General features: G+C 37.3%; 1 protein-coding gene and 1 long non-coding RNA gene across 3 annotated transcripts in view; one reads left to right on the top strand and one right to left on the bottom strand.

Annotated features, from left to right (window-relative positions):
* STXBP6 (syntaxin binding protein 6) overlaps positions 1-20,787 on the top strand; it is a gene marked incomplete at its 5' end in the record, with an annotated part of 177,312 nt that overhangs the window by 137,658 nt on the left and 18,867 nt on the right.
* Positions 1-20,787, bottom strand: part of LOC114679542 (uncharacterized) — a 33,673-nt gene that overhangs the window by 1,088 nt on the left and 11,798 nt on the right. The window contains exons 3-4 of one of the 2 annotated variants that reach the window (XR_013395373.1): positions 3,652-3,777; positions 491-596 (exon numbers count right to left, since the gene is read on the bottom strand). This is a non-coding gene — a long non-coding RNA (uncharacterized LOC114679542). Of the gene's footprint in view, positions 1-490; positions 597-3,651; positions 7,514-20,787 lie in introns of those variants that run through there. The other variant, XR_013395372.1, reaches the window with a different exon arrangement.

Genomic DNA, 20,787 nt, shown 5'->3' with positions numbered 1-20,787 from the left:
TCAACCTCATCTTGTTCCCAGAGAGGTACTTGTATTTTAAGTGAAAAAATTGGAAATAACTAAGGATTACTTCCTTAGGTTCCATCCAGTTCTGTGTGTGATATAAATGACTAGAAACTAAAGAAAAATGGGTCACAGATGCAATTTTTTTTCATTGCTCATTGGCTGTAAGCTACACTGAAATTCATGCTGTGAAACAGCTGGTGGGTTATGGTTAGTCATCCTGAGCTAGGAGTGGCTTTGTGCATTAAAATGCTTTTGAATCATATCTCTTCATCAAAATTTTCTACCAAACCAAGACTATGTAAAGGTACTTCCAAAATACCATTTTTGGCTGGACAAGGATTGTAAACATGTTTTGTCTATGCCATGGTTAAATAACCTGCAGTAGATAAGAGCCATTCCTATTTTCAGAATCAACCAGAAGACATAAGTATACAACTTGATCTAGAAGGAAAGAGCACGGACTGGATTCACTTACCCTACTTACCTTTCTCTTTGACGGCATCACTCATTAGCTATGTAACTTCATCTGAGCTGCTTAAGTTATACTCAGCCTCTCTATGCTCTTCTGTGTCATGGATAGCAACATATACCTTGAAGGGATGGCATGAGGATTAAAGTAAATTATAAAGGGTTAAATCAAATGGGATTTTTGAAAAATAACAGTACATGCCTAAATATTCTATGTTTTTAAACACTACAAATTCATAATATTTCATGATTTCTCCCAGCATGTTTATCAAAAGCCTTTTCTTCTGAAAGAAGCAAGGAAATATTCTTGAGCTTTCCTAATCTGTGTTAGCCATAAGAACTGGGGGGAAAAGAATTTCTTTGTTCCAAGTGAGAATGAGCTGAGCTATACTATAGATATTTCAAATGTCTGCAATGCTGAATTGTTTGCCATGCTTTATAGAATGCTGAGTGTGTTGCATTTTATGTTTGACATTTATAGAGTGCACATGTTACTGCTGACTTAACCAAAACAACAATGTTTAAAATATATCAAGTAACACTGTGCCAGAGATCAGGGCACGTAATTCAGATCTTCCAGTAGGAAAGAAAAAAACTTAAAACATGTTTTCTGAACTTTACAAGGGAATGGAAATACTCTTTTTCCACCAACATGTCCTCAGCCTAGAATAATTCCTTGAGTCCACCTCTTTCTACTTCCAAAACTGGAGATACATGAGTCAGAGGTAAAATTACTTAACATTGTTAGACATGAAGTGGTAGTTCTGAAACAGACATAAAAGGCATTCTGCATTATGCTCATACATTTAAATTTACAGACATATGAAACTTTTTTTAAAAGTTTGGGAGACATAAATTTGCCAACCAATTTTCAAAGGAAGGATGTTTTCTAAAATCTTTACATCTACTATCATCATAATTTCATAAAAGAAAGTTTAACAATAAAAAATAAAAGGATATAATCTCTGAGACTAAAGGCGCTGTTCTTAGGTTAGAAACATTTACCTTTATGAAAAGCTTACTTCATTGTGCTTATTTCACAGAGGCAATAAAAACTCTACCATCCACTGGCATTTAAAAGCTGTTGCTCTGCTGTAACATACAAACATCCAGAACTAAAAAGTACATGGAATTTTAGTGAAGAGAAGCTGTAAATTCTCAAGAACAGTAACACAGCTAATGAGTGATGCTGTCAAAGAGAAGGATAAGTGAATCCAGTCTGTGCTCTTTTCTTTGTCATTTAGTAATTTGTCAAATTCACCCCCACTTCTGGGGAAGCCATTCAGAATACACACTCTTTGGAGAGTGGATGAGAATTTAATCTTCAAGGTTGAAGACTATAGTCCTATTCCATACCTGGAATAGAGGTTAGGAATTTGAGCATAGTATATGAGAAACTATATAGGAATATGAGATTTCTAAAATCTTTAGTGAAGGGGTAAATAAAATGGTCTTTTTCATTCACATTATATGATAAACTTCTAAAAATTTTAACCATGTTTCTGATCATTAAAGATTGAATTATAAGATTTAGCATAGGTAGTTCTTTGAAAATTAGACATTGATTTAAAAATCTGAAGTTGAAAACATTTCTTACTTATCCTTCTACCTGTAATATACCTACCCAGGACTAGGTTCATTGCAAGAAGTTAGAGCATTAGAATTGCCGATTTAGCAAATAAAAATGCAGGACATGTTACTTGCAACATGTTTGTACTAAAAAATGATCTGTTATTCAGCTGGAATTCAAATTTTACTGGATGTCAGTTTAGTCTGGTAACCTTTATGGACATCCACTCTCCCAGTTTGTAGCCAGCCAAAACAAATACGGAAAACAAAATAAGTTTATGGTATGTAGACAAATAAACCTTATGATAGCCAAACAATTATAAGGGCTTTGGGAGAATTTGAGATGGGGATCTCAAAGGCATAATGTGCTAGTCGTCCAAAGATACAAACAGAAAGAAAAGTATGAGACAGGCTGCTAGAGGGATATTCAAAGAATTTAGATCAGTGTTGTATTGTAGCTATTCTACATAGAATAATGCTGTAACATGCAAATTATAGGTAGTAGGAAGTATTAGAATTTCACTAAAGGACTTTTATAACTGAACATCAAATTCCTGGTTAGTTTTGCACCGGAAAGGTAGTTCAGTCTTGAGTCAGAATGTATTTGGCTTGGTTTTCAGGAGTTAGTTTATTGTTAATAATAAAAGGAGCCTGCCATAGACTCTTGGGGGCACCCAGCAAAACAAAGCCTCTCATTCACGGAGAAAGAGGGAAAAGCTTACATTGTGAAGAGCTCTAAGATACATTATCTTTCAGTTCTGGACTCTAGAAACCTAAAATCAGTGAGTAGTGCTGTGTGCTTCTGGAGGCCGCAGGGAAGAATGTGTTTCCTTGCCTTTTCCACCTTCTAGGAGCTGACTGTGTTCCTTGGTTCATGGTCCCCTCCTAAATGTTCAAAGCCCCCAGCATAGTCAAATCTCTTTCTCTGTCTCTGACACCCCTGCCTTTCTTTGTGTTTATATTGGGTCCACCCAGGTAATTCAGCGTAATCTTCCCCTCTGGAGATGCTTAATCACATCTGCAAAGTCCCTCTTGCCATGCACAGCTTCTGGGGACTAGAGTGTGGACAAGTTTGGGAAGCCATTATTCTGCCTACCACACCATTTTCTTAAACAATTCTAAAAGCTGTAATATACTCTATTGTGTAATATTGTCCTACATTTAATTTTTTATAAGATATACTTTTATATATATCCTATAGACTATATTACTTCTGCTAATCTGTTGTAATTTCAGACATTTAAATTTAGAAGCACCTAAACTTTTTATGAAGACCCAGTACTTAAGTGACTAAAAGGGCTTGCCATGTTCTGTAATATCAAAAACTTCCTTACTTTAGCAGCTGATATACTTCTACCTTGGCTCTTTCCCTTTACTTAAGGGATTTGTTTTCCTTAATAATTACATGGGTTTTTTTATGCATTTCTTAGGGTACTTGATAGTTAAAGCTTTTGATGGCCGGGAGTGGTGGCTCATGCCTGTAATCCCAGCACTTTGGGAGGCCAAGGTGGGTGGATCACGAGGTCAGGAGATCGAGACCATCCTGGCTAACACGATGAAACCTCGTCTCTAAAAATGTACAAAAAAATTAGGCATGGTGGCACACACCTGTAGTCGCAGCTATGCAGGAGACTGAGGCAGGCAGGAGAATCGCTTGAACCTGAGAGGCTGAGGTTGCAGTGAGCCGAGATCACACCACTACACTCCAGCCTGGGCGACAGAGTGAGACTCCACCTCAAAAAAAAAAAAAAAGGCCTTCGATGATGGAGATATTGAAAATCACTTGATTTTGTTAAAAATCGTTCTTTTCCTTGATATGTCTCTTCCCTGTTTTCTAAAATCATCATAATGCCCCAATTGTAAATAACTTGGTGGTGCTCCTCTTGAGAGACTAACAATTCCCTTTTCAGCTTTGATATAAGATGTCAAGGTCAAGTTTATTTAATATATAATCATTACAGACAAGTTCACATTCGCTGGCTGGAGTTATCTCTTTAATTCAGTATACGTTTAAAAGTGATTCAACATGAGCACCTGAAATGCAGCTTTCATGTTAATTTAACAGTTTCTGTATCACTTAGGGTATGTAATCCCTTCACTGTACTGTTGAATTATTATTGTTAGGATCTGTTTCTACTCACAGAACACTTCTGACACCAGCTATGTGGGTTTTCCACACCAAGTAACTCTCCAGTTCTCTGGAGCATCAGTTGGGTGCCCTACAATTTAATCCAGTTCTGACACTAACTACCCAGAGTTAGTGCAGACCCTACTGGTTAAGGGCTCAGTCCCACAAGACTACTCACCACTTCAGATGCCAGTCACAAGTAGTGGGTCCTCAGGTTACCCATATGTCTGTGTGACTTGGCTACAAATTGGAGATACCCATGATCTCTTCCTCAGGTTTGATAATGTGCTATACCAGCTCACAGACCTCAGGGAAATCCTTTACTTACATTTATAGGTGTATTATAAAGGATATTATAAGGAATGTAAGTGAACAGCCAGATGAAGAGGTACATAGGGCAAGGTCCAGAAGAGTCCAGAGCATAGAGGCTTCTGTCCCCATGGAGTTGAGGTGCGCTACCCTCCCTTCCCATGGGTGTGTTCACCAGCCTGAAAGTTCTTTAGACCCCATCATTTAGGTGCTTCTATTGGGGTTTCATTACCTAAGTATGATTGATTAAGTCATTAAGCCATTGGTGATTGACTGTGTCTCCAGCCTCTCTCCCCTCCCTGGAGGTCAGGATGAGGGGGTGGGGCCAAAAGTTAAAACCCTCTAATCTTATGACTGGTTTAGCAGCCAGCCCCTAGTCTCCAAAAGTCACCTCATAAACTCAGGTATTATTGAAAGGGGCTTATTACAAATGACAAAAGATACTCCTCTCATTCTTGTCATCTAGGGAATTCCAAGGGTTTTAGGAGCTCTGTGCCAGGGACTGAGGGCAGAGACCAAATATATATTCTTACTATGTCACATGTTGTTTATAAATTGTGTCTTCCTGGTAGGATGTGGTATGATGTCGTTAAAAAGAAAAAGGCTTTCAATACACAGATCTGGTTTTGAATTTTTGGTCTGTCACTTACTGGACAGAGCAGGTCTGTTACTGGTCTGTGGATGAATTACTTAAACTGTAAGCTTGACTTCCTCTTTTTAAACAGAATACTAATGCTTACCCTGTAGGGTTGTTGTAAGGATTAAACAAGATCATGTATAAAACATAGCATGGTGCATAGGGAGTACCATGGAACATCGTGAACACTCAGTGGGAGCTTATAATTAATGTCTTCTTTTAATCCTGTCTTCCTGTTGTCCTGTCTTCCCTCCTGTTAAGGGAAATTTGTATAGAACCTGATTTGTCCCTGGACACAGGAGATAATGGAAATAGAGAAACATGGCTTTGAGTGTCCCTTAGGTCAGATACAGTAGAAGTGCAGTTGTCTGTATTTATATGTATTTGTATTTATATTTTTCTTGCCTTCCAGGAAAAAAGCCAGTGAATGCTAATAACACTGATAGTCACCATACTAAATTCCTACTATATACCAGGCAACATTTTTTAGTTTACATTTAACTATAAAAAGTAGTTATTGTTATTCCTGTTTTACAGGTGAAGAAACTGAGCCTCAGAGAGGTTACTTATCTAGCCTAAAATCACATCCATAATAAAGGGCAGTCAAGATTTGAACCCAAGTCTATCTCTAGAATCTGTTCTTTCTCCCTTCCCCATTAGAGAGAGAAAACAGAAAAATTCTTCCAAGCAACTATCTTTTTTTTTTTCCTTTAAGTTCTGGGATACATGTGCAGAACGTGCAGGTTTGTAACAAAGGTATACGTGTACCATGGTGGTTTGCTACACCCATCAACATGTCATCTACATTAGACATTTCTCCTAATGCTATCCCTCCCCTTGCCCCCAACCCCCTGACAGGCCCCAGTGTGTGATGTTCCCCTCCCTGTGTCCATGTGTTTTCATTGTTCAACTCCCACTTATAAGTGAGAACATGCAGTGTTTGGTTTTCTGTTCCTGTGTTAGTTTGCTGAGAATAATGGTTTCCACCTTTATCCATGTCCCTGAGAATGAGAATGACATGAATTCCTTCTTTTTTATTGCTGCATGGTAGTCCATGGTGTATATGTGCCACATTTTCTTTATCCAGTTTATCATTGATGGGCATTTGGGTTGGTTCCAAGTCTTTGCTATTGTAAATAGTGCCACAGTAAACATACTTGTGCATTTGTCTTTATAGTAAAATGATTTATAATCCTTTGGATATATACCCAGTAAATGGGTCAAACGGTATTTCTGATTCTAGATCCTTGAGAAATCGCCACACTGTCTTCTACAATGGTTGAACTAATTAACACTCCCACCAACAGTGTAAAAGCATTCCTATTTCTCTGCATCCTCTCCAACATCTGTTGTTTCCTGACTTTTTAATGATCATCATTCTAACTGGCATGAGATGGTATCTCATTGTGGTTTTCATTTGCATTTCTCTAATGACCAGTGATGATGAGCTTTTTTTCATATGCTTGTTGACTGCCTAAATGTCTTCTTTTGAGAAGTGTCTGTTCATGTCCTTTGCCCACTTTTTGATGTGGTTGTTTGGTTTTTTTCTCGTAAATTTGTTTAAGTTCTTTGTAGATTCTGGATATTAGGCCTTTGTCAGATGGATAGATTGCAAAAATGTTCTCCCATTCTGTAGGTTGCCAGTTCATCTGATGATAGTTTCTTTTGCCAAAGCAGCTATCATTAATGCATGTTTTTGTCTCAAAGTTCCAAGTGTTCCTCCAACAAAATTAGAGTATATTCTCATTTCATTAGTAATTAGTATTGTTCTTGACATTAGATGATGTATTTCAGTATAAGATTTAAATTAAGAAATACACTTCCTTATCATTATTAAGTTATTTTCCAGTTAAGCGCTTGAGTGTTAAATTCACTTTCCTAGTTCTGCCCTGTCTTACAATGTTTCAGTCTATTTTCTTTTCCTCTAGAAATACATTTAAAAGTATATTACAATTCAAAAGTAAAATGCAATTTGATTTGTTGAAATTCAATGTATACATAAATATTCAGTAATACACATGTTATGTGAAGTGTGGTACATTTATATTCCTCAACTCTTGTGTATAATAACACTTACAAGCCAGCAACATGAGTGGGTAAGTAAAATGGAGACCTAGGTAAGGCAGCCTTCAGAAATAGAATATGTATAAATCTCCTCTTTGTAAATAAAAGTCCTGGATAAATGTGACAAAGCTTTCTTCATTAAGAAAATAATTCCAAAATTATGACTCCCCTCTTTTGGGCCTATTATACTTCCCAGCTTTATCCATTAAAAGCTGAATAAATGCATGCACAAATAGCTGGATTTCTCTCTGATTAACATTAAGTAAAACTGCAGAGATTTTAAGCTGTAATACAGATAATAATAGATATGGCCACTGAATTGTTACTTCTTCTCAACCGTTTTTTTTCCTCCTGTTAAAAAAAGTAAATTAAAATTTATCATTTGGGGCTCTCTGATTTGGGGTAGTGAGTCAATAAGAAAATCTGTCAGTAAGACATAATCATCTTTTCCTTTGTTTGCTGGTGAAAGAAAAAAGAGAGAGAGAGAAAAGTAAGTATTACCTTTGCTCAGCAATGTAGAATTTTTGGATTGTTTTGTTGATAAAAATGAATGTTTGGGAAATTGAATATTGGAGCAGTTTGGCATTGTAAAGTTGTATTTTGAGGCTCCTTCAGCTCTATCACATGCAAAATAGAGGAAATTAAAAAGAAATAGCCAGTTTCAGGAAAAAGAAAACATAAGTGTATCAATAAACCAGAAACATAACAGAATCACAAAGCAATTAGTAGGATTAAAGCTGTTGTCTGCTGGATTCCAGGTCTAGCAGGAAGAAATGTGAATTCCATGCTACTGTAGGGACTACAAGTGCACTCATGCAAAGCATGGATATAGGAGCTAGATTTGCTGCTTGGTACGAAGTCGTCTTAGTCCAAGAAAGGAGTTTACAGGTATGCTGTGACCAACCGCTCCCTAGGGCAGTGGCTTATAAGAACCTGTGTTCCAGAGAGTCAAGAGAAAACAAACATAGTCTCCCACCCAAGACCTGGATCCAACTGACCACTAGCCTGGGACTGACTCTGCCATATCCCACATGTCACCCAGAACAAGAGCCTCAGACCATTACTTTAAATCCTGTTGTATCAGGGGCCAGCACAGGAAATAATAAAACTGTTACATAGGAAGAAAAGGTCAAGGCAATGAGGAGAAGCAGGAAGAAATTAAAATCTCCCACTGAAGAATATTGTGCACACCAAAATTCTACATGAGAAAGCCAACAAAAATAACAAATGAGAATTGAATTCACCCCAAATGAAATGAAAGTAACATTGAAATCCGATAATGACTTTAAGTATATTTATGATACTCAAAAGATAAAGGAAGAAATTAGAAAAAACTTTAAGATGTTATAACACAGGAACTAAAATGAGAAGACAGAGTAATAGAAAAAAATAATTCTGGAAATGAAAAATGTAGTCTCTTAAATAGACTCATTTGATAGAATAAACTCTAGACTGGGTAGGTTCAAAGACAGAATTAATGAACTATAAGATAATTGTGAGAAATTCACCCATAATACAGTACACAGCAATGAAAAATATAAAGAATGAGTTGTACATGGAAGATAGAACAAAAGGCTCTACCATTCATCTCATAGGAATTTTTAAAGAAGGTTTAAGAATGGCAGAAAACCAATATTTGAAAAGATGATGGCTAAAACTTGCTGAATTGAAGACTCAGATTAAGAATATCACCAAGTGCCACACTTGAAAATAAAACAAAGCTTTATCTAGAGAAAAACGTAATGAAATAGAACACTTGGGACAAAGGGAAAATATTAAAAGCTATTAAAAATACAGTTTTCCTGCTGTGGAAGGATAAACTGATGGCTTGTTCCCAGCAACAAGAGATGCCAAAAGTCAATACATTAGTATCTTCAAAGTTCCAGAAATAACTGTCAGTCTAGAATTCTATATCCAGCTAGACTGTAATATAGATGTAAGAGAAATACAAAAATATATTTAGAAAAGCAAAGATTGATTATTCACCACCTCCAGACCCTTGCTGATAGAAGTATTAAATGATGTACTTCAACACGAAGCACAGTGAACCCAAAGGGTAGGAGTGGAGTGTAAGAAACAGTAATGATTGCAAACGTGGTAAAAATGCACTGCCAAACTTAATTGTCTAATGATTATTTTAAAATTGTTTGGAATGTTTTCTTGAAATAACTGGAGCTAAAATTCTGAACAGAAGTAATAAGGAATATGTGCTGTATGTTCAATGGATAGTTAATCCATGCTGGAGTTCATTCCAAGAAGGATAGCTACTGAATTAATTTAATAGGGGAAAAAAAACAGTTACACTTGTTAGACTTCTAGTTTTAAAATGATAGAATAAAAAAAGGATATTCTCCTCTTTTCTGGAAAATTATCCAAAACCACCTCAGAGAATTGAGGAGTGCAAACTCTATCTCTGATGAAACGAGTGTCTGTCTCTAATTACAAACTTCTGTATGTGGGGAGGGGTTGACAAATGCAGTAAAGGTGAAGGTAGATTCCCATGAGACGACTCTCATACCTGCAGTCTCAGGTAAAGCCTAAAGCCCTCAGAATGAAATGATCCCAAGTGTGTGTCAGTAATCCCTTCTTTGGAACAATGGAGCAGAAGCCAGGAAAGCTCTGGGAGTAATGGGCCCAAATTGGCACAGTGCTGAGACAAGCAAGGAAAGAAGGCTAAACAAAGAATCACAGTGTTAAAGCCATATTGTCAGGAATTAATCTGTTGATGGGCTAAAGTGGAGGAAAGAATCTGAATTCCAAGCAATCCTGTGGTACACATCTTGTTGAGGAAAAGTAAAGGCTCAAGAGGCCTCTTGTCACATACACAGCCCTGCATCATAAGGAGAATGCCAGCTAGCCTGGAAGGTAGTCCTCTACCCTCCTCAGTAACATGAATCTCCTGCCAATAGCTGTTCACCTTATTTTCAAATCAGTGATAATCCCAACGGAACCAGCAGAGGTGGTTCCGTCACTTAACACAAGTATATCCTTGGGCAATTCATAACCTTCCTAAGCCAGGGTTTTTGTTTTTGTAAAATAGAGTAATAGTTCCTCCCATATAGTACTATGGGGAGGATTAAATAACATAATATACCTAAAACACTAGGCATGCCTAAAACACTAGGCGTAATATACCTAAAACATGTCACATGATAAGGAGTCAGTAAATATTTACTGATTGACAAAGATCAGCCAGGTGGAATTCTCAGGGCTGAGAACTGACTTGCCTTCCTTGTCTTCTTCCTCTCTAGAAAGCAGTAGTTAAGAACACAGATTCAGTAGCAAGAATTCTAGTTCAAATCCTACCTCTTTTATTGCCTACCATTATGATTTCAGCCAAATTGTTTATCTGACCCTCAGTTTTCTCATTTGTAAAGAAGAGATAATAATAGTACCTATCTCACAATGTTGTTTGGAGGATTAAATGAGTTGTCACAGAGCACTTTGAACTTTGAACAGTGCCTGGCACTGAGTAAATACAGTACATATTAGCTATTAGTACTTCCATGTTTCAAGAATGACAAGTCACACAATATACAAGATTACCATACTTTTTGCATTTTTAGGGACAGTCACCTCGGAGATGTGATTATTCAAACACAGAATCAAAATTTGACTGAATTTTTTTTCAAGACATAGGGTATAATATCCTATTGCTCAATTGTATATTCTAAATTTTAATTTGGAGACTATGGGATAGTGTATCTATCAATCATGGACCAAATTCTCTTTTGCTCATGGATAGTCATTTTTTTAAGGTAAATGAACAGCATGTGTTGTATAAATTGGTGATGTGCTGGTACCAGCCAGTTGTGATAACTTATTAGTTACAACCCCAGAGCAAAGATCCACAAAAGAGAAAGGAATTCCATTCCTTTCTCTTAGTGTGGGAAATGTCAGATTAGGACTTGAACAGCTTGCTGCTGATCTTTTGTTAAGGGATGCTGTCAACACAGATATGTCTAAAATTAGAGATCAGAACAGAAGGAGGGCAGGCGGGGACAGACAATGCAACTTTCACTCACAATCATAGAACTCAACTCCCGTGTAGTTGTTTGGCCAGGCTCCCAGTTGAGAAGGGAGATTTTGTAACATTTCCAGCCTTCATTTTTATGGCCTGTTGGACTTTGTATGATCTGGACTTTCTTTTACCTTTCTTTTTGAATGGTTTAGGGTTTTTTTGTTATTATTATTGTTTCGTTTTCTTTAGCCTGGTTGACTTTTTAATTTCAGCCTACAGAAAGCATCACAATTTAAATCTCTTAGAAAGTTTTAAATGGATAAGAAGTAGCAGGAATTATATAAGGAAGGGCAGTTGAATTGTCCATGAATATAGCTGTTTATGCTCAATCTTGCTCACTCTCCCTCAGAACATTTCTAAAATGAATTAGCCTCTAGGTGCTTAATAAGACATGAAAGGGCCCTTAAGTTACTGGCCATTTCTTTTTTTTTTTTTTAGATAGGATCTCGATCTGTCACCCAGGCTGGAGTGCAGTGGTGCGATGTCGGCTCACTGCAACCTCCATCTCCTGAGTTCAAGCGATCCTTCTGCCTCAGCCTCCCGAGTAGCTGGGACTATGGGCGCGCGCCACCACGCCCGGCTAATTTTTGTATTTTTAGTAGAGATGGGGTTTCACCATATTGGCCAGATTGGTCTCGAACTCCTGACCTCATATTCCACCGGCCTGGGCCTCCCAAAGTGCTGGGATTACAGGCATGAGCCACCGCGCCCAGCCTGGTCATTTTTTTTAAATGTCCACATTTCCTTCAATTCCGCAGTTACAGACCACAGCAGATATGTTGATGCTTGTTTAAAAACCAGTGAAGCTTGCTGGGCATAGTGGCACACACCAATAATCCCAGCATTTCGGGAGGCTGAGTTGGGTAGATCTCTTGAGCCCAGGAGTTCCAGACCAACCTGGGCAATGTGGCAAAACCTCGTCTCTACAAAAAGACAAAAATTAGCCAGGAGGAATAGCATGCACCTATAATCCCAGCTACTTGGGAGGCTGAGGTGGGAGGATCATTGCTATGCACTGAGATTGTGCCACTGCACTCTAGCCTAAGCAACTGAATGAAACTCTTTCTCAAAAAATAAAAATAAAAATAAAGCTGGCTAAGCTCTCAGTTGGGAAACTGAATCTAGATCTTTGATCAGAATTTAATAAGAAGGAAAGATTCTTTTTGGCAGCCAAACTCCAGGAGATTGTTAGCTGTTGTTCTTCCTTTCCAGTTATTTTCAGCCATCCACAGCTCACCAGGGCATCTCTGACACTTACCCTCCCTGGAGATGACTCAGTCTGGCAGACATCTCTAAGGATGGGAAAGTCTGAGAGATGGTCATACAGCTCGTTGTGTTAGAGCTGTGTCCTAGACCCTTTTAATTAATAATAGTATTATATGCCCTATTTATTGACTCTTAATTTTTAATTTTGCAGAGATTAATTCTGTCCTAGCCTTTGCTGAAATGAGCACAAGTTCCTGTAGCAGAGCTCTAACTTGACTGTGGTGTTAGGTGTTCTATGTGTACTCAGCCCTGAAGTCCTGGGACCTGAGAGTTCCAACCTGCTCACACAGTTCCTCCTGCCCATCACTCCGAAAACCACAGAGCAACATTTTGCTGGCCTTTTTTCCCCCTGCTTTTGACTGAAGCATATACACAAATGTGTCCACAGGAAGAACTGAACTTGTGATTATGCAGTTTGAGAAGATAGTTAGGTAGCAATTTCAGATTTCAAATAATGGATATGATTCTACCCCCGAACTTAAGTAAGAGAAAGATAGATGCTACTAGCTTCTTAACAAGAGTAAGAATTTAAATATTTTGATGAAAATAGTTGTCTGGTTGACCTTCAAGTTTGCATAGTTCTTAGACAACTTTTCATCTTTAAAAATACAAATTTTCCTGTGTTCCACAGAACTTAGGAATTTGTCCTATTTTCTTTCATCCTCCCTGCTGTTTCTGCCCCTTGTTTTAGATCATTTGTGTCAAGTTACATTTATTCAAACTAAGCAAAGCATTCAATTACTTAAAAAAGGAATAGAAAAAATTGCAATGCCATATATACCCTGTAACCTCTAATAATTATGTCTGTATCAGCTAACATATGAATTAAAATATTCATGTTCTTGGTGTCTTTTAGTCCACAAAAGGAAATGATTACTACATTTTGTCAAACTAATGCCAATTTGATGATATGTTAAAACATTTAGCTTGCAGCTGCAAGTTAGTAAGCCATATAAGGTAAGGCTTCAATTATAGATCTATCCTGCCGTAAAAGTGCTTAATTAGACTCATGTAAAATTTTACTTGAAGCAGGATTTTTACTGAAGATTTAAAGAATTAAGAAAAAAATACCTTTTTCCATTCATTTTTCTTTTTCTTTTGTTGATTTTTATCCATCCTGCTACCCTACTTTCTTCCTATTACAGGGACTAACATAAGGAAAATTTACTCTGTCAATAGCTACCCTTTTGAGTGGTGATTTTCGCTTCTTTTTTTTTTTTTTTTTTTTTTTGAAAGGGAGTCTTGCTCTGTCACCCAAGCTGGAGTGCAGTGGTGTGAACTGAGCTCATTGCAACCTCTGCCCCCTGGGTTCAAGCAATTCTCCCTGACCCAGCCTCCTGAGTAGCTGGGATTATAGGCGCCCACCACCACACCAGGCTAATTTTTGTATTTTTAGTAGAGATGGGGTTTTCACCATGTTGGCCAGACTGGTCTTGAGCTGCTAACCTCAGGTGTTCCATTCGCCTCGACCTCCCAAAGTGTTAGGATTACAGGCGTGAGCCATCACGCGCAGTCTGATTTTCACTTCTAGTTGTAAATTTTCAAATGCTGTTTATCTTTAGTAGTTTGACCAGGTCTTGAGTCCAAAATAAATATTTTACACTTACAGAATATCTTTCTGTACTGAATCAAGTATTACTAGCATTAAAGGTATATTGCCAATCATCCTATTGAAACTCAGTAAACTACCAAAGTATGAGTATGATTTCATACACACCCTGAAGGCTATTGCCCATTAACTAGTGTTGCCACTGGCTATCTTGAGCAGCAGTGAAAAGAGTGAAATGAGAGCTACTGCCCTGCTTCTCCCTGCAGCTGTTTCTGGTCCCCCTAATAGTCATGGTGACTACGGTGTGCAGTCATGCTGGTTTCCTACAACATTTACCTTACTGCCTTCTTGTTCTTTTCGTTTACCCATAGATACATTTTTAAAACGAAGGGAAGTAGAAAATGGGTGTCTCCATCCACAAAGATGGACACCTCTTTTAGGTAAGAGAGAAGGAAAATGACACTATGGATATTGTTATTAAGCGTAGCTATGGTTATAAGTCCAAAGCAGAAAATTGAATATTTATATTAGCATATTAATCTGTACCGTCTACTTTTTTTATTCCAAACCACAAAATTAGATTTGATAGTGCCTATTTTTTAATAGCACCTACTTTTTTGTTCTTACAGAGGTGAGGAGGAAAGAACTTCTTAAAAAATAATATTCCATTTTCAAAAATTAGATGATCTATGTTTATTTTTGCTATTAAAACAATATTCTAAAAATTTTTAAGTGGCTAATTTTATTTATTACATGCTTCTAGGATGCATGTATGAAATTCCACGCCTCTCACCCTCATATACAAAAAAAAAAAAACAATGTCATTGACTCGATTTGTTTTTGTTAAAGAAAACATTTTCAAAAGTGTCTTCTAAATCTGCGTACTCTCCTCAGAATGTGTTGAAATTAAAAATATCACCTCTTTTGCTGGTCAAAACAACACTCAGTTATGGTGCAATAACAAACAAGGCTCCGGGTCTCAGTGGCTTAACAAATAAAACATTACTTTTCACTCCAAGAAGATCTGTGAGTTTAGTGCCTCTCTAGAGCAGCTTCTAAGTGGTGATTCAGGGATCCAGTTTGCTTGAATCTTTGTCATTTCAACATCTTGACACATGCTTTCCAGATTCAAATTAAACAGGGAAGAAGAAAGCTGGAAGGCCACCCAGGGTCTTCTATTACCTCAGCCTAGAAGTAGCACTCATTGCCTCTGCTTAGAGCCCACTGGCCATATGACCAATCTAACTGCAAGGAGGTCTTAAATATATATACCTTCTATGTATTCAGGAGGAAAAACATGGCACAATTTTGTGAACACCTAGCACTAGTTCTGCCAAACCTTTCATGTGTAACATGGAGGAAAACTCTTGAGAAGCACTTTTTGAAATTCCCGATCTCAAATCAGGTAACTTGAATCTGATCTTATCATCAGACTCTGGCTTTCCCCCTTTAGAAATCCATAATACATAATCTGCAAACAAGTCATCTCTACCAAGCCCTTCTCCCCCAGGGATCTCCCTCAGTGTCTCTTAAAACTCTTCTTTTCCATTCGCATCTTGACTCTCGTAGTTCAGGCCATTCTCATCTTTTCATAGAATATTTACAATGGTCTAATCACTAGTACCTTAATTCCTCTCATTATTCCCACCCCAACCAGATCATCATTGTATCTTCAGCACTGTGTGGCCTCTCCACTTTGTAAGTTCCCAGGAGCATTAGCTTCTGAATTGGATGGTGTCTAAGAGTCACATACCTTAAAAGTGTGAGGATTATTTATTCCTCAATATCTAAGGATCTTTCCCACAACAAGGATTTCATTCCTCAATATCTAAGGATCTTTCCTACAACAAGGATTATAAATGGCTTATAATGCCATTTATAATTGAAAACCCAATGAGTGGAACACTAAATGTTTTTAAATTGGCAGAAATATTTATCTTTTAGGTGTGATTCTGTTAACATTTGAACCTGTAAGTTGGCTAGAGACAGAATATACTAAAAGTTTATTCTCTTAGGCTGGGTGCAATGGCTTACACCTATAATCCAGCACTTTGGAAGTCTGAGATGGCAGAATTACTTGAGCCCAAGAGTTTAAGACTAGCCTGGGCAACATAGCAAGACCTCGTCTCTACAAAATTTAAAAAATTAGCCAGTTATGGTGGTGCGCATCTGCGGTCCCAGGTACTCAAGAGGCTAAGATGGAAGGATCCCTTCAGCCCAGTAGGTCAAGGCTTCAGTGAGCCATGATCATGCCACTGCACTCCAGCCTGGGCAACAGAGCAAGATACTATCTCAAAAGGAAAAAAAAAAACGAGTTTTCACTTATGGATCATTTTTTCAAAGTGGTATTTAAACAGAGGAGGTGTGAAAAATGTGCCTTCCTTTATATTCTAAATGGAATAAACACAGGAAAAACCAAAATCTGTTTTGGCTTTTTTACTCATTTTGTATGTCATCTTTTTCACACTAGACCATAACAACAATTTTGGAAATATTGGTGTTTTTATTGAAAACAGGTTTTTCCATATTAATCAAATATCCACAACTTGATCTATTTTGTACATGATTATATCTTTGACAGAATTTGTTTTAAATCCCCCCAAATTAAAAGAAAATGCTGCATAACTGCAATTTTATTCACCATGTCCAGAAGTTGATTCTTTCTGTATGCTGATTACAATAGCACAACCCAAGATGAATGCCAATGAAAATAAGGATTTAGGTATAAATAGGAACCTCATCACGTCCTTATAAAACCAAATATATCTTCCATTCTTTATCAGTTCACTAGCCATTCAGCATGCCACTATTGTACACTTACTAATTTGTAGACGTTGTGCCTGGGGATAACAAAAAATGCAAAAAATGAAGGGGCTACTCCTGTAATCAAGAAGCTCCTGGTTTAATGAGCTGTACAAATAAGTCAAGCAACAATTTTAATGCGTTATAATAAATGCTCCATTAGAGAAATGTAAAGGGTGCTAGGGGAACATAAGTAGAATACCTCTTTTCCACCTCAGGGAATCAGAACCAGATTCCTACAAGAGGAATTGTGACTTAGGTAACCAAGCTCATGAAAGGGGAGGAGACATCAGGCAGAGGAAAGGAGCGTGCAAATGCCATGCTCATATCCTCAGTGTAACTGCAATGTCATGAGACAATGTCATGAGTGCAGATCCACTCCCTGTGCTTTCAGATTTCACCTCACAGGGTGAACCTCTAAGAAACCATGGAAACTCTCATGGTACATAAGAGAAGACTGATGTTTGGAGTCAACCAGACTGGAATTCAAATCAAGATTTCTATCACTGACAGTGTAATTTTAAGTGTGTTTCTGAGTTTCATCATTTTAAGAGAGAAATAACAATATCTATCTTGTAGAGTAGCCATTGAGAGTAATAGAATAATGAATGAAAAGTATTTAGCATCGTTCCTGGCACATGGTAGGCACTTAGCAAATCATAGTTTCTAATAATAGTACAAATGGAAATGGGTTGCATTTGCAACCTTGCTAATAGACACCAGATATACAGTTGGTTGGTCATTCTTTCCTTTGGATTGTATCTTGTTAATATGAATTGAAAATGTTTGTGTTTGAAATTATTCAGTGTGGATTAACTCCTCTATGTAATTGATAGTAATTTGATTCCATTGATGATAATTGTAGTGGATTTTAATGACCAGTTGGCAGGAGTTTTTAGAGCATCCTTCTTGGGAAGTAAAATGTGTCACAGGAATTCATTAGTAACCAAACAAGATACATTAAGACCATAGAATGACTAATGAATAGTCATGATATCCATTGGGATTTTGTATCAATTTCAAAATTGACACCAGAGAGATGGTAAAAATTCCCCTACAGCTATTAGCCTCGACAGAAATTGGATTTGTGTTAGCATAGCCACTCATTCACACCAAATACCCAATCTGTCTATGAGGTGAGATGCTCAATTTTACATTCACCAAATTTAAACAAGAAATTAAGTGATGCTCAGGCTCATCTGGATGCCAGCACAACACAGTCAGAAAGAGAAGCTATAATTCAGCTGTCTGCTGAATTCTGTTGTCCTTGATGACAATGTCTAAAGCAATAATTGACCCAAACTTTGAAATTTATAGATTCATGATAATGAAACCAAAGCTAGGTAGTATTGTATATTGAAATCATAAACTGGTGCATGTGTACATGCTCACTGGGGCGAAGTTCTCCAAGAGATAAGCATAGTGCCTTCAAAGGGAAAATAAGCACAGATGGTTTTAAGGAAATTAACTGCCAGACCCTCAGCTTCCATGTATTTTTTTTTAATTTTAGAGAATATTCAAGAAAAAGGCTTGAAGACCTAGAGTAAGTTGAAAACCTCACTGAGCTCTAATTTAGCAGACGTGGCTTCTAGGCCAGCTCTCCTATTACCTTAGGTGTGACCTTGAGCAAATCCTTCATTTGCCCCTCTGACCACAGTTTTCTGTCGAGGAACTTGTTGACCCCTAAGTTGCTTTCCAATCTAAAACAATGGGGATGTGGGTTTATTTTACAGAAGGAAATCATGCTACACTCCCAGAGAACTTCATGACAATAGGTTTCAGATAAAATTTGAATTTTATGTTTGAGGTAAAACTTCTCTAAGAACCAATTTGGGCTGGACACATACTAAGTGTTCCACACATATCTTCTTAAGTCAAAGAGTACAATAAATTCACTTTTTCTTACTGTAACGGATAGTAAGCCTCATACCTCATTCCTTACTCCTAGAGGTTCAAACAACTTAACATCTTATTGTCTTAACACAAAACCATTTAATTTTCCATCCTGTTTTAATAAATTAGTCTTGGTGAACTTTTTCTGCTTGGCAAGGACTCTCTGTATTTTCCACCCTTTTTATTTCTTATTTTAAAAAACTTTGTTACTTTCATGTACCAGCCACGTAATACATGTGATGTATGGTCCTGTACTCTGCTTGGTACCAAGTATACAAATGGGGATGAGGCACAGTGAAGGAAATTTTTAAAATTAACTGTCTAACTGGCTAAAAAGACACTTAAACTGATAATTACAATATAATGTATTAAATGTAGTAACAGAAACATGAACAAAGTTCCAAGGAAATGAGGAAGCACAAACTTCTTTTTAAATTTTGATGAAGTTTATCTATTCTTTTGTTTCTTTTACTTTAGGTATCATATCTAAGAAACTATTGCTTACCCTAAGGTCATGAAGATTTACACCTATGCTTTCTTCTAAGAGGTTACAGTTTAGCTCATCTGTTCAGGTCTTTGATCTATTTTGAGTTAAAGTTGTATATGATGTAATGTAGGAGTCCAACTTCACTCTTTTGCATGTGGATATGCAGTTAGTTGTCCCAGTATCATTTGTTGAAAAGACAATTTTTTCCCATTAAATTGTCTTAACACTCTTATAGCTGCCTCTTTGATATATTGTTCTGACTTAACTTCCATTGTGCCAAATTCACTTTGCTTTTTCAGTTTCCTTAGCAGGTTCCTTTACTTTCACCTTACTCTAAATGTTAAGATTCTTAAAGATAGGATTTGCAAACCCCTTCCCTTCTCTCTTTCGTGATGCTCCCTACAGATGATCCATTCCCATTCTCTCTCTATGCTAATGACTTACAAATTTTATCTCCATCCCCAGACTTCTCTGCAGAGCTTCTTACAGGAATATTTATTTGACTTACTGACTCCACTTGCATGTCTCATAAACAACTTAAGCATACATAACTTTATCCAAAATGAAATACTTGATTCTCCTGTCTGTTCACCCTCCAAGAAAATTTGTTTTTCTGACAGCTTTTTTTATCTTGTAAATTGCACCACTATTATCTACCCAATTGCTCACACCAGAAGCCTGGGATTCACTCAGTATTTTTCCTTTTCCTTCACCTCTCATATTCAGCCCATTAATATGTATCTCAAATCTTTCAATACATCTCATCTCCACTGACATCATCCTAGTACAGGCCACCTTTATCTCTTACCTGAATTACTGCAATGGCTTCTTAACTGTTCTGTTTCTTTTCTTTCTCCTATTCCCAAACTACCACCAGCATCATAATTTCAAAATGATCTTGGTCCAGATTATCCCTATTTTAAAACACTCCAATGGCTTCTGCTTGCACTTAAGAGTTCTCATTACCGTGGTCTATAAGCCCCTATCTAATCTCTCTTGCTTAGCTCTCCAGTCTCTTCTCAAGCCACTTTCCCCCTTCTATGGCCACACCGGTGGTCTTTCACTTTCTAGAACACATAAAGGGGTTTTCCCCCTTCAAGCCTTTGCACATGTACTTTTCCCCAGCTTATCTCCTCGCACACAACTTACGTCTTCAGACACAGCTTTCAGACTGATTCTAAGTCAGTCCCTCTTCCCTTGAATAAACTATCACAGCGCGGTGTTTGTTAACAGCCTGGAAAATTATTGTGTTTCAGCAATTGAATTTTTTATTATAACAAATTTTTATACGTACACACCCCTACACATATTTTTTTAACCATACACATCCTGCCTCCTGTTTCTAGACCATAAGCCCCTTGCCGGGCGTGGGGTGGGGACAGTGTGTGTGGAGAGTATGTCTATTTTGCCTACAACTGTGTTCCCAGCCTACTGCTGTGCCTATTGCAAATAATAGGTAACCTAAATAAATAAATAAATAAGTAGTTCAATGAATAAACAAACCTGCAGGGAAATGTAAAAGGCGGAATGATATCTGATGAGTATGAATTACCAGGTGATTATGGAAGGAAAGGACATCAGTGGTTGA

This window comes from Macaca mulatta, chromosome 7 (genome assembly GCF_049350105.2).
Source record: "Macaca mulatta isolate MMU2019108-1 chromosome 7, T2T-MMU8v2.0, whole genome shotgun sequence".
Lineage (NCBI taxonomy): Eukaryota > Metazoa > Chordata > Mammalia > Primates > Cercopithecidae > Macaca > Macaca mulatta.
This window is presented reverse-complemented; position numbering and strand designations above follow the sequence as displayed.